We start from the raw sequence: 6,352 nt of genomic DNA, 5'->3' as shown, positions 1-6,352 counted from the left end.
TATTTTTATAAAATAAAATAAAATTTCAAAAATTATAAAAATTGTACCATAAAATAACTTAGATTTTTAGAAATTTTATGAGATCACTTTTGAAATTTGTGAGTGAAATAATTCTTAAAGGATAATTTTCCAAGGTATAGAATATTCTTTATAAATCAAAAATAAGGGCAATTAATAAAACTCTTACTTTGAAAAATTTATATACTACATAAAGCAATTGATAATGCAGTAAATTCCATTCACACAAACGTACAATTATTAAGTATATTTATATTTGGCTCTAATATTATACAGAGTTTGCAAATAATAATACACAAAATGTCGGTCGTAACAGCCTTTCTGGAATCCTGGCGCGGTCGCGCGCTATCATAGCGCAGTCACGCCGTCCTTCTGGGAAAAACTCAGATTTAATCTTTTTCCTTGCTGCTTCGAGCCGGTTTTCCACGAGCCGGTTTTCCACGAGCTTTTATTCCAACACCACCTTGACACGAAATTAGCAGTAAAACAATGCTAATTCACCTGATTCACAGATTAATGCCTGAAATGCAAAAACACTAGAAAATACGTTAAAACACTTAACAACTTGAGTACAAATGCATCAATTCAAAGCTGATTAGAGCATTATAAAGTGTCATAAATGCCACTCAACATACCCCCAAACTTGAATCGATGCTTGTCCTAAAGCATAAACAGACTCAAAGAACAAGAGAATAAAAATGCATGAATACAACTAATATGAATGCAACGATCCTAATAGAATAACTAAACCAATCGACAAGTAACATATCAACAATTGCAGTTATTCGCATAAAGATCAATTAAATTATACAAATCAACTTATAAACTAGAGACGTGCGTGTGTGCAGATGCTTACAGATATATTATCGCAACTAGATCGACAATCATGACTCACTACTTATCAAGAAAATCACAGTTTATAAACAAAATAAAAGCTAGACTCAAAATAACTTATAACATTTCAATTTTATATCGGAGTTTAACATGGATTCATGATTTTATTCTCAATAAAATAACACAAGTATGCTTATTTGATAGTGCAATGAGTGAGGTCCACAAAAGACTTATACAATAGTACCCATGTAGCGAGCGTTAGGTTAGCGGATCCCAGACTATAAAAGCCTTAGGTCACTAGGCACAAATTCCCCTAAGAACTTAATAACTCGAGTACCAAAGAGCTCATTCGTGATCAATTATACATAACACTAATTCTTTTCTTTTTTTCTATTTTCTTTTTCTTTCTTTTTTTTTATGAATTTCTGAATGAGTGCATTTCGCTCCATCTCATTCAACCCTAGACTACTCATATAAATATAAGCCAGCTACTAGCCATTTGACACCTAGCCACACAACTAGCAATGAACTCATATTTCCTCCAATTTTTAAATATCCATGTCTTTTATTATTAAGAGAATATCTTAAATTATAAATATAAATAAGTGATTAAACATCGACAAAACAACAAACCATGACTATGATCTAGCACTCTAGCAACCTATAAGACTTCGTAAAATACAAGTATCTCTAGCATGCAAATCAACTTAATACGACTTAACATCTCTAAACACGACATCACTACAATAGCATCAATATCACAAGTCAACTGGAAAAATTATCTCAAGGATCATGTTATAATGCAAATGCATGAAAACTAAATGAATAAAATAACATAAAACTACCAAAAATAAATAAAAAAACTAAAAAAACTATATGGTAAAATATGCAAACTATATGAACTAAACTATCATGAACATGCAACTATATGAGACTCACACAAAAATATATTCCTTCAACTACTACCCCCAAACTTAAAATATTCACTATCCTCAGTGAAGGTAATAGTAAGGAATCAGGCATATATAATCAGAATCAGAATCATCACCCTCAGCGGGTGGAGTGTCGGGTGTGTCCGGAGGTGGATACACGGAATCCTCACCAAAAACTGGCCACCGAATATCAACTCCGGCGGCTCTGAAAGCTGTCCCAAGTGCCTGGGTGAAATCACGTGCGAACCTATTATAGATGTCATGCATCGCATCCATCCTCCATGCCAGACGCCTGTACTGCATCATGCTCATGCCAGCTCCCATATCAGCTCCTTTCTCCTCCTCACGCCCCTGCTGCGATGGCCCTGCCTCATCTCCTAGCTGAGATCTCCATGCAGTCCTGCTCGCCTAAGTGGCTCCAGCAGCTGGCCTCCCACCAGGTAGGTGGTCAAAAGTATAACCAAGCCCCTTTAGATCGGGCTTGCCTCCATCCCATTCTTGCATCGTAGCCAAAGTAGTGCTGTCAATAGGAGCACTCGGGATCTGCAACTGCTCGTGTGCGGGCCAATGAACACCAACTTCCACGCACAGCTTCGTTACCACGAACGTATATGGAATAGACTCCGTAGTACTCCCCCTCAAGAACTTTAGAATCCCCTGATAAATCACCATCACCAAATCTATATAAATGCCCTGAAGAATGCCCCATAACAACCGTGCACGCTCCACAGTAATCTCATGTACATGCGAAGATGGCATGATGTTAGCACATATAAAAGCATTCCATGCACGGGAAAACCTGTTCATTCTAGAAGCCAGGAACGTAGAATACTCGGTCGTGCCCCTCTCGATCTTCCAGTGAATATCGAGCTGGCACAGATTAGCAACAATAAGATCCAGATCAAAGTCCTTTGAAGTCTTATCATTCTAGGTGTCCTGCCCCACCTTCCTCGCGGGCTGCTCAATCACAGTCCTGATAGCCTCTGCACTATACTCCACCGTCCTCCCTCAAACCACCGTGAAGCCATTCTTCTCGGCCTTGGCGTTCATATAGAACTCGCGAACAACACTCATGGGCACAGCAGTGGGTGCCTCATAAATAAGAACCCAACCCATCTCAAGAATCATATCCAACAGCTGACCATCCTTCCCTGATGGCAGAAAACCTCGCTCCTTTATGATTGGCTTCGAAAGAAGCCTAGTATACTCCGCTTCAGCCTCGGGAGTAGAGAACCTTTGCCTTACACCACCCACACTTGATGAATCGGTGGTGCTGCTATCAACTTGTGTTCTTTGTCTCTTGGGTGCCATTTGAAGTGAGTAGAGAGAATAAGAGTTGTGTTTGAGAGAGAATTTGTGTTTGAGAATTTGTGAATTGGTGAAGAAGCTGTGTATGAGGTGTATGTATATATAGGTGGTGAAAAGAGAATTATATATGAAATAGAAGTGGGATTTGATTATGGGAATAATTGGAGTAATGGGTTTGATTTGGAGAGGGAATTATGGGATGTGGGGGAGTAAAATTCAGCTGGGAATTGATTTTGGAACAAAATTCCCATTTTTCCCCTTTAACTGCCTTTATTTTTTCTTCTGAGTCAGGACCCGGCGCGGCCACGCGTTGAGACAGCGCGAGCGCGCGTTACTTCTGCCAAATCGGCGCGGCCGCGCGCTATAACAGTGCGGGCGCGCCATGTTTCTATGAAATCAGCGCGGGCGCGCCCAGCTTCTGAAGTGAGCCCTGAATTTTTTTCTTTTTTTGATTTTTTGTGATTTTCTCCTTTCTTCTTGCTTCCTCTACTTACTAATGTACAACAAACTTGGGTTGCCTCTCAAGAAGAGCTTCTTTTACATCGCTAGCTCGACATAAAATCTCGAGATCAAACAGACAATAAAACGACACTAACCACCTTGCAGTTTGCCATATCACCATAGTAATGCTTCAACCTCTGACCATTTACCTTTAATTCTTGGCCTGGATCATTCTCAAAAATTTCTATCGCTCCATGTGGAAACACAGTTTTGACAATAAATGGCCCTGACCATCTTCACTTCAACTTCCCAGGAGAAAGACAGAGATGAGAGTTGAACAATAGAACTTGTTGCCCCAGCATAAATGATTTGAGCACTAGACCCCGATCGTGCCACCTTTTGACCCTCTCTTTATACATTTTGTTGTTTTCATAAGCTTGAAGTCGAAACTCGTCGAGTTCAGTCAATTGAAGCATCCTCTTCTTTCCAGCCGCATCCAAGTTCAGATTTAACTTCTTCAAAGCCCAATATGCCTTATGCTCGAGCTCCACAGGCAAATGACACCCCTTACCATAAACCAACTGAAACGGAGACATTTTCAATGGAGTCTTATATGTTGTTCTATAAGCCCAAACAGCTTCATCAAGCTTCAAATACCAGTATTTCCTTTATGGACACACAACCTTCTCTAAAATGCACTTGATCTCTCTGTTAGACACCTCAGCTTGACCAATTGTCTGAGGATGATAAGCCGTAGTAATGCGATAATTCACATTATACCTTTTCATCATAGCAGTGAACTTGTGATTGTAAAAATGCGACCCCTCATCACTGATTATGACTCTTGGAGTTCCAAACCTTGTGAATATTTGCTTGTGAAGAAAATTAAGCACCACTTTCGCATCGTTCATTGGAAACGCCTTAACTTCAACCCATTTTGACACATAATCAACTGCCAACAAGGTGTACTGATTGTTACAAGATGAGACAAATGGCCCCATGAAGTCAATTCCCCAAACATCGAAGACCTCAACCTTGAGAAGCACATTAAGAGGCATCTCATCCCTCTTAGACATATTACCCACACGTTGACATCAATCACATTTCAAAACGAACTGGTAAGCATCTTTAAACAATGTCAGCCAAAAGAAACCTGCTTGAAGAACACGATCTGCTGTCTTTTCTCCACCATATTGTCCTCCATAAGCCGTTGAGTGGCAATCTCGCAAGATCCCCCCCCCCCCCGTTTCGCTGTAAGGAATACATCTTCTGATGATTTGGTCAGCTCCTTGATGAAAAAGAAGCGGCTCATCCCACATATACCACTTCACTTCATGTAGAAACTTCTTCCTTTGTGCATAAGATAAGTCAGGAGGCATGATATTACTCACAAGGTAGTTCACAATATCTGCGAACTACGGTTCTTCTTCTTGCACTCCAAACAGCTGCTCATCGGGAAAAGATTCATTTATCAATGTCTTATCCAATGAAGTAGCATTAGGATTCTCTAAACGCGAGAGATGATCAGTGACTTGATTTTCAGTCCCCTTTCTGTCCTTGATCAATCTAGGCTTTGAGTCCTTCTTTGAGACTAGATATCGAATTGCAGCGTGATCAGTGAAAACTGTCACCTTAGTCCCAAGTAGATAAGATCGAAATTTCTCAAAACCATAGACAATAGCCAAAAGTTCTTTCTCCGTAGTAGTATAATTCAGTTGAGCACCATTTAGGGTCTTACTAGTGTAGTAGACCACATGAAATATGTTGTTCTTCCTCTACCCAAGAACTGCTCCAACTGCATAGTCACTTGCATCGCACATCATCTAAAAAGGTTCATTCCAATCAGGTACAGTTATGATCGGTGCCATTATTAAACTCTTCTTCAATGTCTCAAAAGCTGCAAGGCACTCGTCATCAAACTTGAAAGGAACATCTTTCTCTAGTAAACTGCACAATGGCTTTGAAATTTTTGAGAAGTCTTTGATAAAACGCCTATTGAAACCCGCATGACCAAGAAAACTGTGAATTCCCTTAACAGAAATGGGTGAAGGAAGATTCTCAATGACCCCCACCTTGGCCTTGTCCACCTCTTAACCTTTACTAGAAACCTTGTTCCCGAGAATAATGTCCTGATGCACCATAAAGTGACATTTCTCCCAATTGAGAACCAGATTGGTCCCAACGCACCTCTTGAAAATGTGTCCCAGATTTTGCAAGCATTCATCAATAGAATCACCAAAGACTGAGAAGTCATCCATGAACACCTCTACATTCTAGCCAATCATATCAGAAAAGATGGCCATCATGCATCTCTTAAATATGGCTGGTGTACCAAATGGACAAGTGAAGGTAGTTTTCTCCTGATCTTCTGGAGCGATACAAATCTGATTGTAACCTGAATAACCATCCAGAAGACAATAGTACTCATGACCGGCCAACCTGTCAAGCATCTGATCAATAAAGGGAAAAGGAAAATGATCCTTTCTAGTGGCTTTGTTCAGCTTCCTGTAGTCCATGCAAACTCTCCACCCCTTGACTATTCTAGTAGGAATAAGCTCATTCTTCTCATTTTCTACCATAGTAATACCACCTTTTTTGGCACACATTGAACCGGGTTTACCCATGAACTGTGAGAAATAGGGTAGATAATCCCTGTATCTAGCCACTAAAAAAATTTCCTTCTTCACTACCTCCTTCATGATTGGATTGAGTCTTCTTTGATGCTCGACCGTAGGCTTGCTACCTTCCTCTAGCAGAATTTTATGCATGCAGTAAGAATGGCTGATTCCCTTGATATCTGCTATAGTCCATCCAATTGC

Source organism: Apium graveolens, chromosome 10, assembly GCF_009905375.1.
Source record: "Apium graveolens cultivar Ventura chromosome 10, ASM990537v1, whole genome shotgun sequence".
Lineage (NCBI taxonomy): Eukaryota > Viridiplantae > Streptophyta > Magnoliopsida > Apiales > Apiaceae > Apium > Apium graveolens.
This window is presented reverse-complemented; position numbering follows the sequence as displayed.